The following is a 10,900-nucleotide window of genomic DNA, read 5'->3' as shown; positions in this document are numbered from 1 at the left end:
ACTCTTAGAGCTGTAAAAGTCTGGACAAGTGAATTAACTCTCAGCCTCAGCTTTCTCATCTATTAAATGGGAGAAGGAAGAAACACCGACAAAGGGTTTTTTGGGGCGATGTGGGTGATTTATCCAATCTGCCCTTAACAGATTGCCAAGCACATGGTGAAGGGCTCTGTAACATCTCTTATTAATAAATGACCTAATGGAGGCAGCTCCCCGGTGTTCAGTGTTCAGGACTCCCTGTTTCCACTGCAGGAGACATAGGTTTGAGCCTCGGTAGTAGAACTAAGAGTCTACATGCCATATGGCCAAAAAAAAAACAAAAACAAAAACATGACCCAATGGAGCAAAATGAAAAGAAAGGGGACAGGACAATGACACGGGTCCTGCTCCTCCAGAATGATGAGGACTGTTCTAGGATGAGAGGGACGGTGACCCCTGCGTCTGCTCAGTGGAATAAAACGATTTTGAAAACCTGGACAAGCCTGAATCAAGGTGTAAAACGGCCGCCACCCAACCCACAGAAGAAAGAAACCCCAACACACATCAGAGTAAAAAGGACGGCTGTGAAATAAAGTCAGCCAAGGCACCGCTTCTGCCAACCCAGAGATATTCTCATGCAAAGGAGACTAAGAGGAGGAAAGGCACATCAGAGGTGCCTGGCTCAAGTCACACTGTGTCCTCTGCTCCTTGGAGACAAAGGCTGCCAAACTCTGATTAGGGGACAAGGGAGAAGATAAGAGCAGAGACATGCTTCCGAAAAGAGTGGACGCCCAGTTCTTCGCGTGACCCAAGAAGAGAGCCAGAGCCCCGGGAGAGCTCCCAGAGAACAGTGAGAGCGTGGGGGAGCGGGCTGCCTGGCCCAGCCTGCCCGCTGGCCTTGGAGCCACAGTTCCATGCAGACAGTAGCATGTGGGGTTCTGCGTGTGCCCGGCGTGCCGGGGAGGCACACGGGGAGCTGGCAACGCAGGATCCAGTGATCTGCCTCTCCCATTAACCATGCAGCCTTGGGCAAGGCACAGGCTTTTGCGGGGCTTCTGTTTCTGCCCATGAAAAAGCAGAGAGGGTAATTTCTCCCCCTCCCAGCCTCCCAGAGACGTCCACGGAATAGAGCTGATGAGTGGATGTAAGGGGCACTTCAAAAGCAGAAGCAGGAAGCAGCGGCAAGGAATATTCGTTAGTGATGAAGTTATTTTTCAGTAATAGTTGAGAAGGCACAAGACCATTTGCTTCAGAATAATGCATGTGTGTGTGTGTGTGTGTGTGTGTGTGTGTGTGTGTGTACGTGTGTACGTGTGTGTACGCCTGGGAGAAACAGAGACAGAGAGGGTAAGGCGTGTACCCCCAGGATTCCTGTACACAGTTAGTGATTCCTCGTGTGTGAATGGGCTTCTGGAGGAACCTGCAAAGCTGGGCTGGGTGAGTCCATGGAGTTGCTAATTTGGGGGGATGGGGTGAAAGAGACCACAGTGAGGATGGAAGTGTACACTTGTCCTGGACCGAGCAGGGGCTATACAGGCCCCAGACACACTCGGCCTGTCCCCATCGGGGTCCCCGTATTTCCTACATGGGGGACCTCCCACTGGCCGGAAGAGAGTGTCCACCCACTGACCCTTGAATGCATCGCCCCGCCCACCTAGCAATAAGTTTCACCCAGGGGAAGCAAAAAGCTGTGGCACTTTGACATTTACTAACTAAATAAATACCTGCTGGAATTAACTCCACCCACCCCACCCAGGAGCCAGGGCCTGAGTTTCCCCAAAGCTCAGGTTTCTGTCCTCCTCCTGTTGCTCCCTGTCCTCTATCTCTCCTTCTTCCTCCAGAGAAATCACAGTTTGGAATTAGGGGCAGAGGTGGAGATGGGAGATTCTGTTTTTCAAGTGCCTTTGTTTGGGCAGAAAGTAGGATGTTGGGTCCAAATATCACTGCAAGAGAAATCCAAGTTCCCAGACACCGTACGTCTGTGTATGCACACTTGCATTCTCTCTTGCCCTTTAAATCCACCCCCCCACAAAGAGAAGTAGGGGAAGGGTTTGTGCTGCTGGTGCTCTGGGGACTGCAGTCCCCCGGGCGTATGGGAGTGATTAGCTTACAGATTTCAGGTAGCTCCAGCCACACGTGCAACCCACATGACACCCCTAATTCCAGACCAGCTCTCCTTCTCCAAACAAACAGCAGCACCGTTTGCAGAGGAAAGAAAATGCCTTTCTTAGGAGACCCACAGAGGAAAGCCAGGTCGGAATTGTCTGCTCTGCTCTGGACAACCCCCTCGCCCAACCCAGCCCACTGTTCATTCAAGAGGCAGCCACACTGAGGCTCATCCGTGAAAAGGCTGTGCCTTGTGCTTAGAAAAGCAAGCAAGAAAACCAGGAAGAGAAAAATGTTTATTATCCTTGTATATTTGGGTAGCAGGGTCCAGGGGGGTTAGAGGCTTCTGATCTGTTAATAATGATTTCAGTTCATGGTTTGATTGTTTTCTCAGAACCTGTAAATCCAGGCTTGAAATGTATAAAGATTGCAATCTAAAAGTTTTACATCCATCACTCCAAAAATTCTCCAAAGGCATGTCTCCAAAACCCTTTCCTATGAGAAAGAAGTCAGAGGGTAGGAAATTCAAGAGAGGATTCCAGAACAAGAACAGACTTCCTGGAAAGTGACACAGACAGACATCTAGGGGACATGTTTTGACACACATAAAGATATCTCATCCAAATAGCCAAGGTGTCCTGCCATGGCCCGCGCTGGAATCTACCATTAGACATTCATTGCTGTGGCTAAATTTTGTCCTCATTCTCTAAATGAAGGTTTACTCAGCAGAGTCTTTGTGGAGTCCAGACTGAAGATTCAAAAAGGATAACACTCTGTACTACTCCTCAAGGAGATCACAGTTCATGGTTCACATATCCACGCCAAGGACAAATGAGAACACCAAGAGACAAGACCAAGATATTATTAAAAAGAGATAAGAGCCAATATCCATTCCTGGGAAGACATCAAGTCTTCACCGGCGGTTAGTATGTAGCCTGGATCTCTATCGCCTACTAAAGTCTGGCTACCTCTGAGACTAAGAATATACTAAGCATACAGTCATTCACTCCATAGTCTGAATAAGGCTCACATTTTCCCCAAGACAGCAGTGGATGAGGGCAGCTTTCATCTGAGAGAGATACCCTTCCCTGAAACGGGAGAGGCACGCTGCCAGAGAGGGCTGGGAGGAAGGCTCCCCTGTCCCTGAGAAAAGACACTCAAGAAGATGAGGAGTAAGCCAACACGTAACCCAGGAAGGCTGGGGCAGTTCAACACACGAGTCACTGAGAAACAGCCAAACAACGAGAACAAGACTTGAGGAGGAAAAAAAAAAAAGACTTGAGGAGTCAGGACCACTCTCAAGAATCAGCAAGTGAAGACACATGAACAATTCTTCCTAAGGAAATTCCTAGGAAGCATTGCTTGGAATCTTTTTGAAGAGCCAAGTCCCAGAAGAGAATCTAGGGACTTGGCTGGAAGGCCAGTGGTTGAGACTTCACCTTCCAGGGCAGTGGGTGTGGGTTCGTTCCCTGGTTGGGGAACTAAGAGCCCACATGTGTGTGCTCAGTCACGTCCAACTCTTTTTGACTCCACTGACTGTAGCCCTCCAGGCTCCCCTGTCCACAGAATCTTCCGGGCAAGAATACTGGAGTGGGTTGCCACTTCCTCCTCCAGGGAATCTTCCCGACCCAGGAAGCGAACCCAAGACTCTTGCATCTCCTGCCTTAGCAGGCAGACTCTTTACAAGTGCACCCACCAGGGAGGCCCCAGATCCCACACGCTTTGCAGCCAGTTAAAAAACCAAAACAAAACATTAAAAAAAAAAAAACAGAAGCAATACTGTAACAAATTCAATAGAGACTTTACAAATGGTCAACATTTAAAGAAAAAAAAAATTTTTTTTAAAAAGAGAGAGAACCTAGTCTTTCCTCTGAACCCATTCTTAAGCCTCAAAAGCAACCTCACCATCACTTCCTGGTTCGTTTGACTGAAAATCAAAGTGCCCTTTGCAGGAGTGGGCCGGGGCAGCCTGAGAACAAAGGGAGATGCAGGTGACAATTTGTGTCATCCTCTGCCTAATTCGTCCAGTCCTCTTGACTGATACCAGCCTAAGACTTGGCTGTAGCAGTTCTCAGGCCTCGCAGAGCTGAGGGATTGAGCTTAGAGGCAAATCCCACCCCCCGCACATATTGCTCTGAAACCCCGCTTTTCCCAGACCTCAGTTCCTGGAGGGGAGTCAGAATCAAGAGAGCCTCCTTGGTGCCAGGAAAATAGAAAGCAATTAGTGACTTTTGCTTTAGGCAGAATCTAAAGGGGAAAAAGAAAACTTGGAGCCTCACTGAACCCCACCTCCCTGGGCCTCTCCGGAACCACAACGTTCAGCCCACTCAGCGTTTGGCCCATGCCACTCTCTCCTCCCCCAGAAGATTTCTCTGCTCCTGGAAAATCATCTGGAAATTGTCATCACCACTGTGCTGGCTGGCAGATGTCCCCCAAAGAGGGAGTGAAGCGTACCACACACTACAAGGCATTTCTGGGCTTGGACCAAGAAAGTGGCAGCGGGGAGTAGCCCAGGCGCAGAATAGCACAGCATCAGTGGGGACAGGAGCCGGAGGTGGGCTCTGTGGGAAGAGGAGAGAGAGCAATTCGGGTCTGACTCTGAGCCGGGAGCTTGGGACACTTCTCCCTTCTCCCTTGTCTTCCCCTCGGCACATGGATGGAGCAGCAAGGAGGGAACTCAGTTCCCTGTGCTCTTTCAGGACAAGAAGAAGGGAATCCAGGGCAGAGGCTGAGAGGGAAGGTCTCAGAAGGTAGTGAACCCAGAGGGCAAAGCAGCAGAGAACAGGCAGAATTCAGAGCCTGATGGATGCCAGATCAAGTGACGGTAACAGCCAGGGTCTCAGTCTTGTCCCCTTTGGACGTTCAGGCACATAGTAGGAACTTCAAGCCACGTCCGCTGAACTGATTGATGAGGGGAGCTGAGGATGATTAAAGGTGGGCCAGCTGGGACTGAGGCAACAGGCGGGAGGACAGGGAAGGGAGGGTGACGGAGGGGACAGGCTGTCCCCACCGTGCTGTGTGTCCTGGCCCCAGAACTGCGCCCCACCTGCCGGAGGCCTGGAGACAACACTCAGGCCTGTGGGCCTTGTTCCTGCACAGCCTCCAGGAGTCACCCACACCTCAGCCACATGCGGAACAAGCAGCACCCGGTCAGCTGCCCAGGACCCCGTACGCGTTTAGCACAGCTGTGCGGGAGTGCATGGGAAGTCGCTTCAGTTGTGTCTGACTCTGTGCGACTCCCATGGACTGTAGCCCACCAGGTTCCTCTGTCCATGGGATTCTCCAGGCAAGAACACTGAAGTGGGTTGCCATTTCCTTCTCCATTAGTACGGCTGAGGTTCAGACAAAAGCTGGGTTTGGGGCTTCCTCACAGGCCAAGCCTCTGGGGGCAGCAAGACTGGGCAGGAGAGCAGATCCTGGAGGCAGGGGGGTGAATGCCAGCCTACAGCATCTGAGCCAGGACCACCCGCCCTGCCTCCCTCTCCTCCAGGAGCCAGAATCTTCCCGCCATCAGACTCCACTTTTCTTCTAGCTCCTGAGGACAACCTGCCAAGTGTGGGATGCCTCCTCCACTCCCAGAAAGTGAGCCCTTAAGGAAAAGGCCCCTCCACGTAGGGCTCTCTGAGTCTACTGGTCCCTTTTGAAGAAAAGTGAGTGCCTCGATGCTCGCATCTCTAGCGAGCCTGCCCCTAAGTTATCCGGGAAAGTGCTGTGTGTTGCTGCCTTGCGTGCAGATGTGAAGGGGATGCGGCTAAAAAGACAGCCCTCTTCTGCCAACGAAGCTGACAGCTTTGTGAGCTTTAGGGGGACCAGGAGGAAACTAGTTTCTGCAACCACTCCTGCCTTGTCCAGGCTGTCGGCCTTCTCTTACGTTTCCTCCAACCTGGAATTTGGGGCAGCAGCAGGTTCTAGCTCGAGGAATCTCTGTGACAGAAACACCTGCACTCGCCCATTATATGTAAACACGTGTTGTCCTAAAGACAGCGTCACTGACACCGTGAGATGTGTCTGGGTCTCAATAATGTAAAGGAGGGGCCACAAAAAGAAAAAAAAAAGAAAGAAAAAAACCAACAAAAACAAAAAGAAAACCCGTTCCTCTCATCTAAGGCAGATCAAATTTCACATTCATTAAAAAAAAAAAAAAAAACGTGGGGGGTGGATTTAATAGTTTATTTACTCCTTTTACACCAGTGAAAGGGCCTTGGGAGAAAACTGTCGTAGAGAGAAGTGGGGGTGGAAAAGAACGAAACTGTTTTCTCAAAACGCCTCATCTGCCTATTGGAAGCTGGGAAAGAGAGGACAGAGAGACAGCCCTTGCCTCTCCCTTGAACCCAAACCCCCAGAGGCAATGCGGTCATAATGCTGCCGGCCTCCTCTGCCTGCTTGCAGACAGCCTGCGCACCAAGAAATTAATCTGACATAAACAATGACAAGGCAGGAAGCCCAGTGCATCTCCGGGTTCCCTGTGGCCCCCACTTGATGACGCCCCGGGGCTGTTTAAGCAGGGGGCTCTCGGTCCGCCCACCCTGTGAATTTTTCTGCGATGTCACAGCACTGAGAACCGCCAGCGTTGAGATGTCACTCCAGGATAACCAGAAAGTTGGGGACTGACTTCATGGCTTTGGCCTTCCCAGGGCCCTAGGGAGGAAGGCGCTCTGGCAGCTGCCTGAGCTAGACCAGAGGGCTGGCGACCCAGCTTGATCGTCTGCCCAGGAGCCCGGCTCAGGCCACTCAGCATCAGCATCGCATCGCAAGAAGCCTTGGCCCCTCGAACCTACGGGTTCCAGAAACCAGGGCAATGCAACGTGCCCCAGGCATCCGGTCCTGCTGAGATAGAAAAGGATTTCGAGAAAGACACAAGATTACTTGTCTTAAATTCTGGCAGTCACCTTTGGAATTGTATAATAATACCATTTCGCTTTTTTTCTAGGTTGGATGGAGACAGCCCCTCCCCCTGCCCCATTCATGCAGATCAGAAATAATCTGATGTCCCAGCTACGAGGACATCTCAGAGGCAGCAGCTGGGTAGAGGCCCTGCAGAGTGAGATGCAGTCCTCATTCTAGAGCTCCAGGTCCCCTTGGGAAACTGTTCAAAACTCCTGAGAATCTCAGCTCTTTTCTGTTAGTTCTTTCCCCGGAACTAAAGACACCCTAAACTGAAAAGGGACCCCAGGGGAGGCAGGTGGGACTCTGTGACCTACAGGGAAAACACTCGGTGAGAAGTGAGCGCCCTGACCCCTGCGGAGTCCAGGGCAAAGGAGGCACCGCTGCGTCCAGCGCTGGTTTTATTTGTATTTTTAAATCAGCAAGGCAAAAGCACTTTCAGCTGAAAATGCCCCAGAGATTTTTTTTTTAAAGAGGGAAATTATGGAGGGACAAACACACGCACGCACACACACACACACACACACACAGTCCTAGGAAGTTCCCCGCGGGCCATCCTAGAGAAGCCCGGAGGGAATCCACACGATGCCCGTCTCCCTGGTACCTTGACTAAAAACAGATATTTTCGAAAAAGGAAGGTTAAAAAAAGACAGCGAGCCAGCACACTCCCTTTGGAAGCAAAGTCCCTCTGGGGCCACGGCCGGGACGTCCCCACTGCCAGCTCTCCCCTCCTCTCCACCTCGGACTCTCAGCCAGTCCCGGACTAGCCAGCTCGCCCAGTCTCTCTTGCCTTGGCTAGATCCCCGCGCCCCCGGGGCGCCGAGCGGGTTTGCAACCTCCGCTGCCCCCAGGGCGGGCCGCGTCAACCGGAGCAGGGGGACGGGTTCCTGCCTCCTTCCTGAGACATTTCCCGTTCACTGCACCCCGCTTTCTCTGCGAAAACGGGGGGCGGGGAGACAACTGAAATGCCCCCTCTCGGCCTGCAGTTTTAGGGGCGCCGGGATGCTCCAATCTTGGGCGACACAGATCGGATCACCTCCCCGAGCAGGGCGCCCGTTTGGGGAGAAACGTACAGGGACAAACACACAGGCGAGGGCATTTTGGGGACGTGCTGCCGGGAGGTCTGGAGGCCTGCGAGGTGCAAAGGTCACTTTCTCTGGCCGGTACCCAGACATTCACTGCGCCCCGACGAAGCAGCCTGGGACTTCCCTTTTCCCTTCTGCTATGGCCGCGCAGCCCGGCGCTTGTCCTGAGACAAGCTTACCTGCGGCTCCTTTGCAAACAGAACTGGAGTCCCAGGCGAACTGGGGAGATGGGCAGGCCGGCTCGGGCCCCGGTAAAACGATGCTAAAAACGAGGATCCGCAGGCCGCTCAGGGAGGGCGCCAGGGCCTGAGGGTCCCGCCAGGGGCTGGGCTCTTTAATCTCAAGGGAACCCGGCCAGGGATGTTCGCGGAGAGCATGGGCATCCCTCGTCCACGGCCCTTCTACAGAAAACACTGCCCGGGGCTGAGAGACGCGGGAGACGCAGCCGCTCGCATCCCCACCAGTTAGGTGATTCCCCCCCCCCCACCCCCCCCCCCCCCCCCCCCAGGACCTGCCTGCCTGCAGAAAACGGTTTGGACACAGTCCTCACTTTGGCCAAGGAATTTTAGAGAGGGAGGTCGCTGTCCTTAGTTCCCCCCCACCCCACACCCCGCAGTCAAAAGGGAGCCCCCTCCGCCCACACGGCCCAACCCCACCGGAGACTGAGGGGCCCAGCCGCCCCAGGAGCGCGGAACTCGCTCCGCGCCAGCTACGCTGGGCTCCTGCCTGGCTCCCGCGTAGACGCGGAGGGGGACCGGCCGCCCGAGCTGGGGAAATTGAGCCCGGCGCCGGCCCCGGACGCCGAGAGAGCAGTAGGTGGGGCGTATCCCAGATCTCGGTTCCCCAAGGGTTACGCTCGCACCGGGAGCCTAGGCTCCAGGCCGCAGAGCTCGCAGCGTTGCCTCCCTCGCGGGTGGGACTCGAATGCGCACCTTGTATTGGGGCAGTGCGGCCCAGCGCTCGCCCCTCTGCTCGGTCTGCGCGACCCTGGTCTCCTTCAGCAACCCCCGCCCCCTCCCCCGCCCCAGACTGTTCAGCTCCCGGCAGAACGCTCTAGCTCAAACTGGGTCGACAGCCTCAGTTTCCCCATCTGCAACCGGAATATTGTGAACGGGTTTCTTTCCCTCGGGTTCCCTCTGACTCAAGTGCTCTGGTCGGGGGCTGCAAGCCTTCTTCCTTGGGCAGCTCAGGGAGGTCAACCTGCAACTCGGGGAGAGTCACACCCCCGAGCGAACCGAGTCCGCGCATGGAGGCGGGTGGAGGCGGGGGGTTGGCACCCACTGGAGCCGCCTGCAGAGAGGCAAAACCGCCGCCCCCACTGACTGATCCACGATGCCCACGCGCCAGAATCGGCCTGGTCCTGGCACTCCGAGACGCTTGGCACCTTGGAGCTGGGGGTCCTTGCGGTCTGTGTTTCCCTTCTGGGCAGAACAGAAACTTCAGGCATCTCAAACGCTACCCCCACCCCTTCCCTACAGACGACACATCTCCCAATTCCCCTCGCTGGGCTGCCCAGAGGTGGACCTGCATTAGAGGACATATCGGATAGGAATTCCTGCAGAGAGAAATCTCTGCAGCGGGGCAGCCTTGACTGAGTGAAACACATCACCCCCTACCACCACCATCTAAGTTTTCCTGCAGTTTCTGAGAGTTAAGACAGTTTCTGGGCTTTTGGCGCCCTCTCTGGATGCAGCTAAAAATTGCAGCTCGTTTTTAAAGTCAACTGATTGTTTATCCTAAGTTTTCAAAAAGATACAAAAATATTGGTATGGAACAAACAGAAAGGAGATACAGATCTATAGCTTACAATTTTAAATTCTATGCATTACATAACTCCTATTACATTACCACGTTAAAAAATATTTTTAAATGTACGTATTTGACAAATATTTAGTGAAATATTACCAAAAAAAAAAAAAAGTCACAGTCGTCTTCATTGCCTTCATGCCAGTAAACATGGGAATTACAATAAAATGCAACTAAATACAGATGGCCGGGCTAAAGCGTCTGCCCGAAGTTCTGGTCTCTGAGTCCCCTCTTGGGTCAGGTGTCTTTCAAATTGTACTAACAACTGCCCCCTCCCTAGGACACAGATATCAGTCCCTACTAAGCGGGGCTTTTTCTCCTAAGAAAGGACGGAGTTGTTCTTATACTTTCCCAGCGTATTCACGCGGCCAGGAATACAAGGCTGTTATACCTTGTCTCTTAAACGGGTAAACAAGCTATAGAGTACCAGACACATCCACTTGTAAGTTACATTCGTTTAAAAAAGTAAATAGTGTTTCACAGTTCTGTAACTGGCTACCTTCTGAAGAGTTCCATTTCCTTAGCAAATGTCCACCTCTTCAGAAGAAATGGAAATGTCAGAGAAAAAAAATTCTCCAAGGAAAACATTCTTTGAAATCTTGCACTAATGTCCGCAGTTTGCAAATTAGAAATGAGAAGCCTTTGCTCTGAAGAGGGATGATTCACCGTGACAATAATTTAATTCGGAGCCGAACACTGGCGAAAGCCAGAAGGGGAAGGGGCAAGGTATTTAAAAGTGAGTTTTCCGCCGTTGTGCGTTTATTTGTGATTCTCAACACACGGAACCCGCAGGCGGCTAAGATTTTTCTTCCCTCTCAAAACACAGAGCCAACTAAGCAGTTCGTGTAAACACAAAAGTTGCGCTCAAATCACACTTGAAATACATCAGCAACACCCCCACACCCCTGGCCAGAACTTCCGAATGTCTGCAAGTCAGAGAGGATACGACTAAAGTCCAGGACCGCAGGCGCTTCAGCGCTCCAGGTGTTTTTGTAGGGGTGGCGGGGAAGGTGAAAGCAGGCAAGAAGCACGACTCCACCAAA

Source organism: Bos indicus x Bos taurus, chromosome 19 (genome assembly GCF_003369695.1).
Source record: "Bos indicus x Bos taurus breed Angus x Brahman F1 hybrid chromosome 19, Bos_hybrid_MaternalHap_v2.0, whole genome shotgun sequence".
Classification (NCBI taxonomy): Eukaryota; Metazoa; Chordata; class Mammalia; order Artiodactyla; family Bovidae; genus Bos; species Bos indicus x Bos taurus.
This window is presented reverse-complemented; position numbering follows the sequence as displayed.